Source organism: Meles meles, chromosome 6 (assembly GCF_922984935.1).
Source record: "Meles meles chromosome 6, mMelMel3.1 paternal haplotype, whole genome shotgun sequence".
NCBI classification, from domain to species: Eukaryota; Metazoa; Chordata; class Mammalia; order Carnivora; family Mustelidae; genus Meles; species Meles meles.
In genome coordinates this window covers 122381897-122393863 of record NC_060071.1, presented here as the reverse complement: position 1 = coordinate 122393863, position 11967 = coordinate 122381897, and the positions used below count along the sequence as shown (strand labels likewise).

General features: G+C 55.2%; 1 long non-coding RNA gene across 1 annotated transcript; it reads left to right on the top strand.

Annotated features, from left to right (window-relative positions):
• Window positions 1-2091: 2091 nt before the first annotated feature.
• LOC123943226 lies at window positions 2092-5395 on the top strand. The gene is made up of 5 exons (XR_006818596.1): window positions 2092-2262; window positions 3311-3480; window positions 4647-4796; window positions 5164-5213; window positions 5346-5395. It is a non-coding gene; the product is annotated as an uncharacterized LOC123943226 (long non-coding RNA).
• Window positions 5396-11967: the final 6572 nt, after the last annotated feature.

Genomic DNA, 11967 nt, shown 5'->3' with positions numbered 1-11967 from the left:
GGCTGGAGCTCTGGTGCCCCTGGGGCTCTCCGAGCCTCGTGTCTCGCTAAACTTCACAGCTGACACTTATTGCACGTGGGGCCAGTGCTCTGAGCTTTCCCTATACGATCCTCCAAAGGGATATGAGGAGACTTTATTATCCTCCCATTTACAGGTGGGTGGGCTGGGGGGACAAGAGACAGACCCAAGATCACACAGCGGACACAGGGCGGAGTCAGGACTCGAACCCAGGGCAGCTGACTCCAGTGTCCGTGGCCATGGCCTCCCATGAGGGCCTCCTACTGTTTTAAGTGCTTTGGGTGTGTTATCTTCTAGGGGATCTCGGCCAGAGTGTCCGCTCACTGTGACAGCTCAGCCTGTCGGCATCTCAGCTCAGTGCCGTGCCCGCTGGGTGCCTACGAGGTGCTGGACACACCACAGAAGGAGCCCCTGTGCCCTACCCCTGGCTCGTGGGTTCAGGGAGGGGCAGAGAATGGCTGTGTCAGCTCCTCTCAGGGGAGGGGAGGGAGAAGGAGAGGGGAGGGTGGGAAGGGTAGGGGAGGGAACGGGTGCCTTGGCCATCCTCCAGACAGCCCTGGGAATCAGGGAGCATGGCCACCCGTTTTGTGGATGAAACCAGGAGCAACACCTTGGCCAGAGGCACAGCAGGGAGCTAGGGGACCTCCCAGACCTGCTGGTTCCAGGACCACACTCAGCCTCCGGCCCCACTTTGGCATTCCTTCCGGCTGTGGGGGCAGGGCCCAAATCACACCCTTTGCTCTGTCCTGATAAGACCCCGTGCCTGGTGCACCCCGGTAGAGCTCCCAGCTCCCCTGTGGTCCACCCTCCTGGGGTGAGTTGGGAACAGCTGTGCACGAGACCCCATCCTCTTGGGGTCCCGAAGCAGGGGCAGAATGTAGACCACAGAAGGCCGAGGACCAGGGAGCCCCAGGAGGAGATGACAAGAGAAAGGGCCAGGGGGCCCGGGCCCAGCCACACCCTGGCCAGCTGCTTACCCACGGGCCAGCCGAGCGACCTGGGGCTCATGCTTTCATCAGGCCGTCCCTCCTGCCCCAACCTCTGGGGAGGCCTGGGGCTCTCTGTGGGAAGAGGCAGGGAGCTACTCTCCTTTCCAGAGACCTCGGTGGAAACAGCATGGGGGACAGATGGTCCTGGCTTCCTGTCCTGCCCCAGCTGCTCCTAGCTGCGTGACCCTATGTGGCCCTGTGTGGCCCTCTGTGGCTCTGGATCCGGTTCTCAGTCCCTCCAGAGCTTTGGCCTTTTCACCTGTCATCGGACACATATATTAATTTGTTTGTGGGGCCATGACAGAGTCCCAGCAATGGAACTCCCTGTCTCACAGGCTGGAGGCTGGAAGGCCCAGGTCAAGGTGTCGGCAGGGCTGGTTTCTTCTGAGGCCTGGCTCCTGGCCAGGGTCCCGCACACGTTATCACGATGACCCTTGCAGCTCAAGGGCTGCCCCCTGATGCCGACAGCGCCCTGTGGAGATGGAGGGTGCCTGGCTCATGTAGGCCCTTGGCCGGGATGTGGCTTTCCAGGGCCTGGCCTGGCCCCTCTCCCACAGGATAGGGCAGGTGTGCACAGTTTTTGGGGCCCATCCACACCTGTGGCCCAGCTGCCACAGCTCTAGAGGGGGCAGGGCAGGTAGTAGAGCGCTGTACTTCCCAGATGGGGAAATCAAGGAACGGAGGAGTTGGGCCACACTACAGCAAGGGGCTCAAGTGCACGGGGGCCCGGCCCAGGGGGAACTGAGGATGAGGGGCTCACTCACGGGCTCTTGTGAGGTGGGGGGCAGGAGGGGAGCCTGGCCTGAGCACCGGGAGGGGCCCCGGGGCCCTGGTCCCTGGGTCCATGGCCCCTGTCCAAGGCCCTGCTCGGCCAAGCCTCCATTTCCTGAGCCGGCCTCCAGGACAGGCCGGGCTTCTGAAACCCTTCCTAAAAAGGAATTGGGCTGTGATGGCCCAGGCTATTTTTAGACAATTGTGTTGAAAAATCCCCAAAGTACATGAAGCATCATGCGTTGTTTTTTTTTTTTTTTTTTCCTTTGGAGTAAAAAGAAAGGGAGTAAGTGGATCCCTCCTTCCAATGGGAGGAACCCCACAGCGTTCTGTCCTTGGAGGGGCTGTGGCCATGGCCGTGCCGCTGTCCGTCCGGGAAGTTAAGAGCTCAGGACTTTGGGCCAGGGGTGGGGTTTCCACTGGCCCCCACTTCACCCTGGACTCTCAAAGGGTGTGGGGCACACAGGATCACTCTGCACTACAGGTGAGGAGATTGGGGCCATGCTGTCCTTGTCCCCAGACTCAGGTTTCACATATGTATTTGTTTTTTTAATGTATATATGTATGTATGTATGTATGTATGTATGTATGCATTTTTATTTATTTTTTAAAAGATTTTATTTATTTCTTTGGGAGACAGCGTGTGTGTGTGTGTGTGTGTGAGAGAGAGAGAGAGAGAGAGAGAGAATGCACAAGCAGGAGGAAGGGTAGAGGGAGAAGCAGACCCCCGCCAAGCAGGGAGTCTGATGTGGGACTCGATCCCAGGACCCTGAGATCATGACCTGAGCCGAAGGCAGTGGCTTAACCCACTAAGCCACCCGGGCACCCCATGTATTTATTTTTTAAATGTTTTATTTATTTATTTGAGGGAGAGAGTGTGTCTGTGAGAGAGAGAGCGAGCGAGCATGACCAGGGGGAGGGGCAGACTGATTAGGGGGTCCGATATGGGGCTCGATCCCAGGACCCTGAGATCATGACCTGAGCTGAAGGCAGGTGCTTAACCGACTGAGCCACCCAGGTGCCCCTACATTTTTATTTTAAATCTTTATTTTAAGTTTATTTATTTACTTTACTTATTTAAGTAGTCACTAAACCCAGCGTGGGGCTCAAACTCACAACGTGGAGATCAAGAGTCATAAGCTTCAACCGACTGAGCCAGCCAGGCGGCCCAGGCTTCACTTTCTTAAAAAGCAGCTTTATTGAGGTATCCTTGGCACAGAATCCATTGCATATATTTAAAGTGTACAATCTGATGCGCTTTGACACATGTACACACCCATGAAGCCATCATTACCGCTGAGGTCATGAACGCCCCCATCATCCTCCGGTTTCCTTCTCCCCTTTGTGGCCCCCCCCCCCCCCCGCCTCACTCCCCACCTGCCCCAGGCAACCACTGGTCTGCGTTCCGTCACCACAGATGAGTTTGCATTTTCTAGAGTTTTCTGTAAATGGAATCACACCGTTCTGTTTTCGCTTCCTTAGCTCATCATCACTATTCTGAAATCCATCCATGTTGCTCTATGTCTCCCCAGCTCCTGCCTTTTTCTTGTCACCAGCACCGCACCGTGGGCTGTTCCATTCTGTCCGACCTTCTCCTGATGGCCATCTGAGCTCTTTCCAGTTTGGGGCTCTTAGGAGGAAAAGCAGCTCTGGGTTTTCCTAGACAAGTCTTTGTATGGACAGATACTTCCTTTTCTTCAAGGTACATACATATCTAGGAGAGGAATCCCTGGGTAGTTCTTTGTATCATTTTTTAAGAAAGCGCCAGACTGTTTCGAAAGTGGCGGCACCAATTCGCAGTCCCGCCAGCAGTGCAGAAGGGCTCCAGTTCCTCCCCATCCTAGCCAACACTTGCTGTTGTCTGTCTCTTTGACGACAGCCATCCTAGTGGGTGTGAGGTGGTGGCTCCTGGTGGGTTTGATTTGCATTTCCCCCATCACAAACGATGCAGAGCCTCTTTTCCTGGACTTGTTGGCGCAGATCTCGCTTAAACACACACATATATTTTGGGATAATTTTAGCTTTACTGAAAAGTTGTAAAGATAACACGAAAACCCATATACCTTCACTCAGTTTCCCCTACTATCAACCTCCTTCATTGCCTGGTACACGGCACCACCAAAGACAACACTGCCGTGCCCTGTGCATTGAACTTCGGACTTTATTCAGATGTCACTAACTGACAACACTAGCGTCCCTTTCCTGTTCTGGGATCCCACCCCGGAACGCACGCCATACCCCGCTCGGTTGTCATGTCTCCATGGAAGCCTCCGGCGGGGGTCAGTTTCTCAGATTTTCCTTGTTTGTTTTGCTCTTGACAGTTTTTTGTAAAGAGTGCTTCCATCTGGGGTTTTTTCTGATGTTTTCTCATGAGTAGACCGGGGTCATGGGTGTGGGGGAAGCAGACCCTGTAGGTGAGATGCCTTCTCATCCCATCCCATCCTCTCCCACCCTGTTCCACCCTGTCCCGTCCCGTCCCATCCCACCCCGTCCCACCCGATCCCAGCCCAGCCCATCTGGGGTACATGCCATCCACATGACTTACTGCTGATGACATTGGCCTTGATCACGTGGCTCAGGTGGGGTCTGGCCGGCTTTCTCCACTGTGGCATCACGGTTTTCCCCCTTTCCAAACTCTGCTCTGTGGGTGCCATCACTGAGTCCAGCCCGCACATGTTCAAGCTCTGGAAGCCTCACTTTTATTTGAGAAACTTCTATGCCTGGTACTTCACACTGACACCTCGCTTAATCCCCAACCCTACCACTGTCCCTTCAGGACAGGTCCCAAGGGTCCCTAAACTTATGTTTAAGGTTTTCTACAAAAGATCAGGGGTCATTTAGTGAAGCCCTTTCTTGCCCTGTTTACAGATAAGGAAATGGAGGCCCAGAGGGAAGTGACCCATCTGTGTTCACACTGCTGTCAGAAGGAAAGGCTCTCAGGGCCCCAGAGCAGGGCAGAGATCCAGAAGGATGTCCAGACGCAGAGTAATGCTCAGTGGGTAATTATTGGCAGACGCGGTGAGTATATGTTGAATGCATACTGAGGACACCCATAGGCGATAAGATTTCTCTGTGGACAGCACAGACACTGGCCACCTCCTCGTTACCTGCACTAACCCAGGGAGCAAGAAACACGTGACGCCCAAGGGCAGACCCCAGTCCCCCCTGCTGGGAGCCTCAAATGCCTCCAGGCTGGCTATATGTCCCAAAGGCTAGAAGAAGCCAGATCTGGGGCTGCGGCTGGCTACAGATAACCCCTTGAGTGGTCAGTTAGGAACCGGAACCCCACAGTCACATCTCATAGGCAAGAGCCAAATGTAGGACAGTTTATAACACACGCAAAGGGCGTTCAAAATGTGAATGGCTTTTGCCCTTGTTCCTGCAGGGCGGCAATGATCAGATGGATCCTGGATAGAATACGGGTTGTGCTTTTTGGTGAGTCACTGGATCACTCTGTCAGTTTCCCCACCTGCAAAATGGGGATAATCACTACATCAACCTTTTTGTTATTTTTATTGATTGATTGATTTAATGTTTTTAAAAATATTTTATTTATTTATTTGACAGAGAGAGACAGAGAGAGAGGAAACACAAGCAGGGGGAGTGGGAGAGGGAGAAGCAGGCTTCCCGCTGAGCAGAGAGCCCAATGCGGGGCTGGAATCCAAGGCAGATGCTTAACGACTGAGCCACCCAGGCACCCCTTTTTGTTATTTTTAATTACTTTAAGATACATCAGCAAGCTCAGTGCAACATATGTATGTTAATTCAGATGTACACCTAGAGATGCTTACTTAATGCTTAAAGGTAAGTGTTATCACTTAACACTTAGACTTAAGGAAGTCCAATCACGAATACACACTCCAGGGCTGCTGGGTTAGCACGTGAGAGACTCTAATGAGAAGCCCGTGGTCTGAGAGGCACACCTGCTTTGCATCATCTTATCTTCCATCAGGTCCAGAGGGTTTGGGGGTGTGCTAATTAGTACAAGGATATGAAAAATGCTATTTTGGGGAGAATTGCTGTCCACAATTAGTGTGGATTGGCTAGCCCTAGTGTATGGGCCCCTCTAAGGGTCCAGCCCTCCAGGAGTAGCCCAGCACCAAAGACTTGATCTTGTTCGATGTCCAGACGCCTTTGAAGACTTTGTTGCCCGATCTGACCAGAAGGGAAGCCGACCTCTGGATCTCGCCATTAGAACCCTGTTGCATCCCCCCCCTTTGCTGAGAGCCATGCCCGCTGCCTGAGATGCCCGGAGCTGGGGCCCTGCCCAGCACAGACCAGGCACCTGCTCTGAAGGCTGCTTGCTGAAGGCATGATCTGCCTGTACTTTGCCTTCCCTGGGGCTCAGCGGCAAGGCGAGCTCGCAGGGCAGGAGCCCAGGGCTGTCCCTAGTGTTAACCGCTGGCCCCCACTTAAAGCCACCGGTGAGTCCAAGCCATCAGCTAGGCTTCATGACGGACATTTACCTCATAGGTTTGTGAAGCTCTAAAGGACGTGATCCACAGAAAGGGTGCGGGGGGGGGGGGTGTGTGTTCCAGTACAAGCTAGTGTTCCCCCTAGATGTCGATCCTGAGAGAGATCATCAGCAGGACTGGGGGGAAAAACTGCATGTGAGTGGCTCCGAGTGTGGATTCTGGAGTCAGGTGACCTGGGAGGGACTCCTACCATAGTGTCACCCAACCTTGGGCAAGGTTCTCTCCTGGAGAAGCTTTCGTTCCTCATCTGTACCATTATCTGTCGCAATAGTATCCATGGCACAGGGCTGTCGTGAGTATTGGAGGAGTTAATCCGAATGCAATGCTTAGATCAATGCCTGGTGCCCAGCACGGGCTCGGTAAACACGAGCCAGCTGTGATCGTTCCGCCATGCGTGATAGGACAGTGCAAGACAGTGGCCACATAGGGACAGGTTGAATAATTTAAAGTGCATCTGTGTGATGAAGATTCGGCTGTCTTTAAATTTAAATCTTAAGTGCAAAGGTCTAGAAGTATTATAGATAGTAATATTTCCCCTTCATTGGCAATAGGTCAAACCCTAGATGGTGACATTTAACAACTTAGTCTTTATATTTCTGAGACTGTCCATGGGGGGTGCGGTGGGCACAATAACGGTCCCCAGAGATGTCCACATCCTAATCTTTGAAGCCTGGGAATAGGTCACCCTCCCTGGCAAAAGGGACTTTGCAGATGGGATTAAATCAAGGTTATTGGTGCAGGGAGATTATTCTGGATTATCCAGGTGGGTCCAAAGTCGTCACAGGTCCTGACACATGAAAGGAGGAGGCAGCAGTCGGGGCTGGAGAAGGAGAAGGGACAAAGAAGATCAGAGGTTGCTGTGACTCACTGTTGGCTTTGAGGATGGAAGGAGGCCATGAACCAAGGAACATGGGCTGCCTCTAGGACATGAAAGCATTCCTCAGAAGGAGCGTGGCCCTGCTGGTACCTTGATTTTTGTGGCAGTTTGCTCCAGTAGCAATAGGAAATTAATTCAGATGATATGAATTTTATAATTTTAAAGGAAAAGAAAAAAGTTTTTAAAAATTAATTAATTAATTAATTAATTACTTATTTTAATGTTGTGGGTGAACCAGCTTCATTTCCACGTGGGGCTGTGTGTATCCATCCATGCAGACAGGGACGGCCCAGGTTCAAGATGTTATTACCATGAGGCAAAATTTGTAAAATAGTCTCATAAAGTTGAAAGCCAGAGAATTCAAGACAATGTACCAAAGAGCCTTGTTGTCTTTGAATTTTACCTGGTTTCTTATTTAATTTTATTGTTTTTAAGAACACTGTTGGCCAAGTAAAAATATTTATAAAAGGTAACTTAGTCACTTTTGAATAACCATATATATATATATATATATATATATATATATTTTTTTTTTTTTAACAACCTAGGTGATTTTAAAGCTGATCACATTATTTTCAGCTTAGAGAATGAACGCTTTCCTCCTCTTCAGGTGCTCAGCCCGGCAGATCCCGGCTGCCAGCCAGCACATGGGCCCCATTTTGCGCGCTGTGCGGGCCCAGCAACCAGCAGAAAGCACAGAACCACCAGTTTCTTGGCTGTGGTTGCTCTCGGGGAATCTGTACACAGTCCCTTTGAGGTAGAGAAGCTGAGGCTCTGACATCTCTCCCTGGTGGGCCCCTTCCTCTGGCTCAGTGTCACGCCTCACAGAGGTGTCCCCTGACCACCCAGTCTCAGGTAGTCTCTACCCATCACTTAGAACTTGCTCTGGTCAGAGGAGGGGGCGCACCTGGGTGTCTCAGTCAGTTAAGCATCTGCCTTTGGCTCAGGTCATGATCTCAGCCTGGTGTCAGGCTCACTGCTCAGCCGGGAAGCCTGCTTCTCCCTCTCCTTCTGCCCTTCCCCCTGCTTGTGCTCGCTCTCTTGCTCACTCTTTCTCAAATAAATAAATAAATAAATAAATAAAATCTTAAGGAAAAAAACTGCTCTGACAGGTCTAGGCATCTGGTAATTATCTATTTACATCTGTTTGCCATCTGCCTCCCCAGTCCCCATCTAGATCAGGGCTCTCAAGGCAGGAGATGCCCGATACAGGGTCGCTAACAAAGGAAGGACGGCCTCCTTACTGCTGGGATGGGGTTCCATACCGGGGAGCCTCAGGGGGGTTTTGGGGTCTGCCTTCCCAACAGCTTTCCTTACCCAGCTGTACCCCCTCCCAGGTGCTGCTGAGGGACAGTGGGGTTGGGGGTAGAGCTGAGGCTCAGTCTGGGATCCTCCTTCCCCCTGTGACCTTGGGGAGCGGACCCACTGGGGGTGCGGCATGGGAGGGTGAGGCTTGGCTCTGGCCTGAGTAACTATAAACACACTGCGGGAGACGGATGGACCATGTACCCTCCTGCTTGTTTTCCACATGCCCCGAATCTCTGCAGCAACCTTGTTCTGCCCATTTGAAGATGAAGAAACTGAGCCTTGGGAGGACTGGTGACCCAGTGACGCTCCCCAGGGGTCCTCAGAAAGCAGGCGTCCGGGTCCAGATTCAGACTCAGCAAACAGCACAGGAGGGCAGGGCTGGGTCTCACCTCCCTGCTCAGGCTGGCCAGATCCAGGGCCTCTGGATGACCCTGTGGGGCCAAGGAGGTACAGTAGGGCGGAGGCCACCAGCTAGTCCCACCCCGGGGACCCCAGCCCAGGCCCCTCACCTCTTTCTCCCCACAGAGAGGGACTCTTGACGCGCTGGGGGTGTCATGGTGCAGCTTCCAGCTCCGCCACAAATAGCTGTGTGTGGGAGGGGGAGAAGGGAGCCGCCACGTCCCCTTCCTGCCCGCCCAGGGCCGCTTGGTGTGTTCCGGGTGTCTCAGCCCTCCCCCTGTGCTAGGCAGGGAAGACAGAAGCAAGTCCTTGCGGTGCACCCCTCGGACCAGGCACCGTGCTTCACCGAGATCGTGTTAGCACACACAATAGCTCCCTGAGGGGAACTGTCACCCTACTATGACACAGGAGCTCGAGACCCTTTTCCATTGGAGGTGACATGACCGTGCAGAGCTGGGACTCCAGCCAGATCTGTGTGACCCACAACCCAGTGGTCACCAGGAAACCCTATTGTCCTCGGAGGGTCAGGGGCCAACCAGCAGAAGACGGAGGAGGCAGGGAGGGCTGTGGAGGCTGTGGGTGGCCCAGATGGCTGGCTGGAGCTCCTAGCTCCAGACACACTTGTGGAAGGCACCCCGGAACTGCCTGCTATTTCCCCGGAGCCAGCCCCACTGAGGGCCTGGACCCCCTGCTACAGCCTGGCCCCAAAGCCCCACATGGCAGTCCCACAGGGCTGTGTGCCCTGCCTGGCACCCCACATACCCTATAGAAGTTAGGCTGGGCAGCGCATTCTATCCCCACTGTACCCTGGAGCCCAGACAGGGATCGTGATTCAGGCCAGCGCAGAGCTGGACTGGGTCTCCCAGGGCACGGCCTTGAGAAGCGGGCCCCAGTTTGGCTCCAAAAGACCTTCCGGAGGAGCCCATGCTTGCCTGCCAGAGACCTTTGCAGGATGTCCTTTTCCGGGTCCCATCCAGCTGCTGCGGAGGCGGGGGCGGGGGTGGCAGGAAGTGAGTGACCACAAGTCCGGGAGGAAGGCTGGTGGCGGGAGTGGCAGGAGGAACAGCAGCGCTGGGCATCAGCCTCCTGGCCCCAGCCCCGTGGCTGCATGTGCACAGGGGACATGGGGACCTACTGGCCCCCTGTGGCCTGCCAATGGCCCATCTGCCCCCAGAAGGACCCAAGCAAGGTCTGGGGTGGGGGGTAGTCAGTGCTTGGTTCTGGGGGGGCAGGAAGAAACAGAGAGAGGAACTGAGAGAGGCACAGGGAGGGCAGGGAAGGCGCAGAGAAGGACAAGAGTGCCCGCAGAGGATAGCCGAGAGAAGAGCGCCCGCAGAGGGACCGGGCACCATGCACTGGACTGAGCGCGCTGGTCACAGTTCACCAGTTCCCCTCATGCCCTTGAGCCCGACCACACGTGTCCCGCTGACCCTGAGGGGTGGAGGGGAGAGAAGAACACGAAGGACACAGGAGGAGACACGGAAAGGGGGAGCTGAGCCGTCACCGGGGCCCCCCTGTAGGGGAGGCTGGGGGTGCGGGTGGGAGTGGGGACGGCAGGTGCCTTGGAATCCCCTTCACCCTGTGGCCCAGTCGAATGGGTCCTGGCCGTGCAGGGTGTGTACGTGTGTGGAAGGTGTTGGGGAGGGGCTGCTGGGGCCGCTGGGGTGGGTCGGGTGAGAAGCCCCTGAGGTCCTGCACCAACGGGGCAGAGGGCGCCTGGCAGACGGCAGGGCTTCCTGTGGGCGGACGGCGGGGCACCCGAGGGTGACTGTGGGACCACAAGGGAGCTCTGAGCAACCTTCTGCTGTGGTTCCGTGCGGTCATGGACATGCACACATGCCTGTGCTCCCTTAGGCTATGAAGACAGGTAAGGGCACAGACAGGAAGCCTTGGTTCTCACCTGGGGACACTGCAGCTCACATCCCTCCCAGGCCTGAGGCTGTGCAGAGCCCAGGCCCCAGCCCACCGCCCAGGCCTCCAAGATCCCCAAGATCCCCAAGATCCTTCTCTGCTGGTGGGGGCTGGCCTCCTCTCTTCCTTCACCTTCTTCCTCCTCCCCTCCCTGGTCCACTCCCCCCCACCCCCCAGTTGCCGTCCAGTGTTCTCATCTTCAGCTTGCTCTCTAGGATGCTGAGAAGGGGGGGGCACAGGGGGAGGACCCCAGGGGTTCATCGGCCTCTGGGGTTGGGTGCTCTACCCAAGGAGAACAGCCGCACTCCTAGCTGAAGCGGCCCACTGCCTCCGGCTGCTCCGGGACGCAGCTCCAGCACTTTCCGCCTCTGCCCTCCGGGTCCATCAGTGCATCTGCCCACTTGAGTGTGGGCCCATCTGAAAAACAGCCCAAGCCTACCGGCTCCCCCACCTTCTCCATGCCCCTTGGCAGTGACGTGCTTGAAGCAGACGTCAACACGGCCATCTTTTCCCCCACTCTTGCACCTACTCCAAATGCTTTGTCCCAACGACTCCATCCCAACAGGCTGCCCTAACTCAAAGGCCACAGGCTGGGGGGCTGAAGCCACAGACATTTATTTCTGACAGTTCTGGAGGCTGGAAGATCAAGGTCAAGGTTCCAGCCATCCGGGCGGGGGGAGAGAGCTCTCCGGCTGGCTTTCAGGGGCCGCATGCTCGCATGGTGGAGGAAGTGAGCGTGGAGGTCTCCGCTGTCTCTTCTTACAAGGGCACTAACCCTATCGGATCAGGGTGGTACGCATAGGACCTGATTTAACCTTAATTATTTCCCGAGGTTCTCTATTGAAACACGGGCCCAGTGGGGGGCAGGGCTCCTGGGGGACACGACTCCGTCCTTAGCACCGCTCTTGTCAGGATCATCGCCTGCCTCCACGATGGCAAACCCAAGGGTCACTCAGACGTGCCCTGCTGGACCTGTGGGCATGAGCTCAGCCGGCGGCCCCTCCTCCTTGGCCTCTGGGACTCAGCCTCCTGCTTCTCCCTCCCTCCCTCCAAACCTCCCAGCTGCTTCTCTTTCTTTGTGGTTCCCTCTCCGTTTCCTCAGCCCATTACCCTTGCCACGGCCTGGCACTCAGCCCTGGCGTTTCCCTTTCTGTCTCCACTGGCTGCTGAGGCGGCCCTGTCACAGCACTGCTCACGGAGGCCCCCACGCTGACACCCT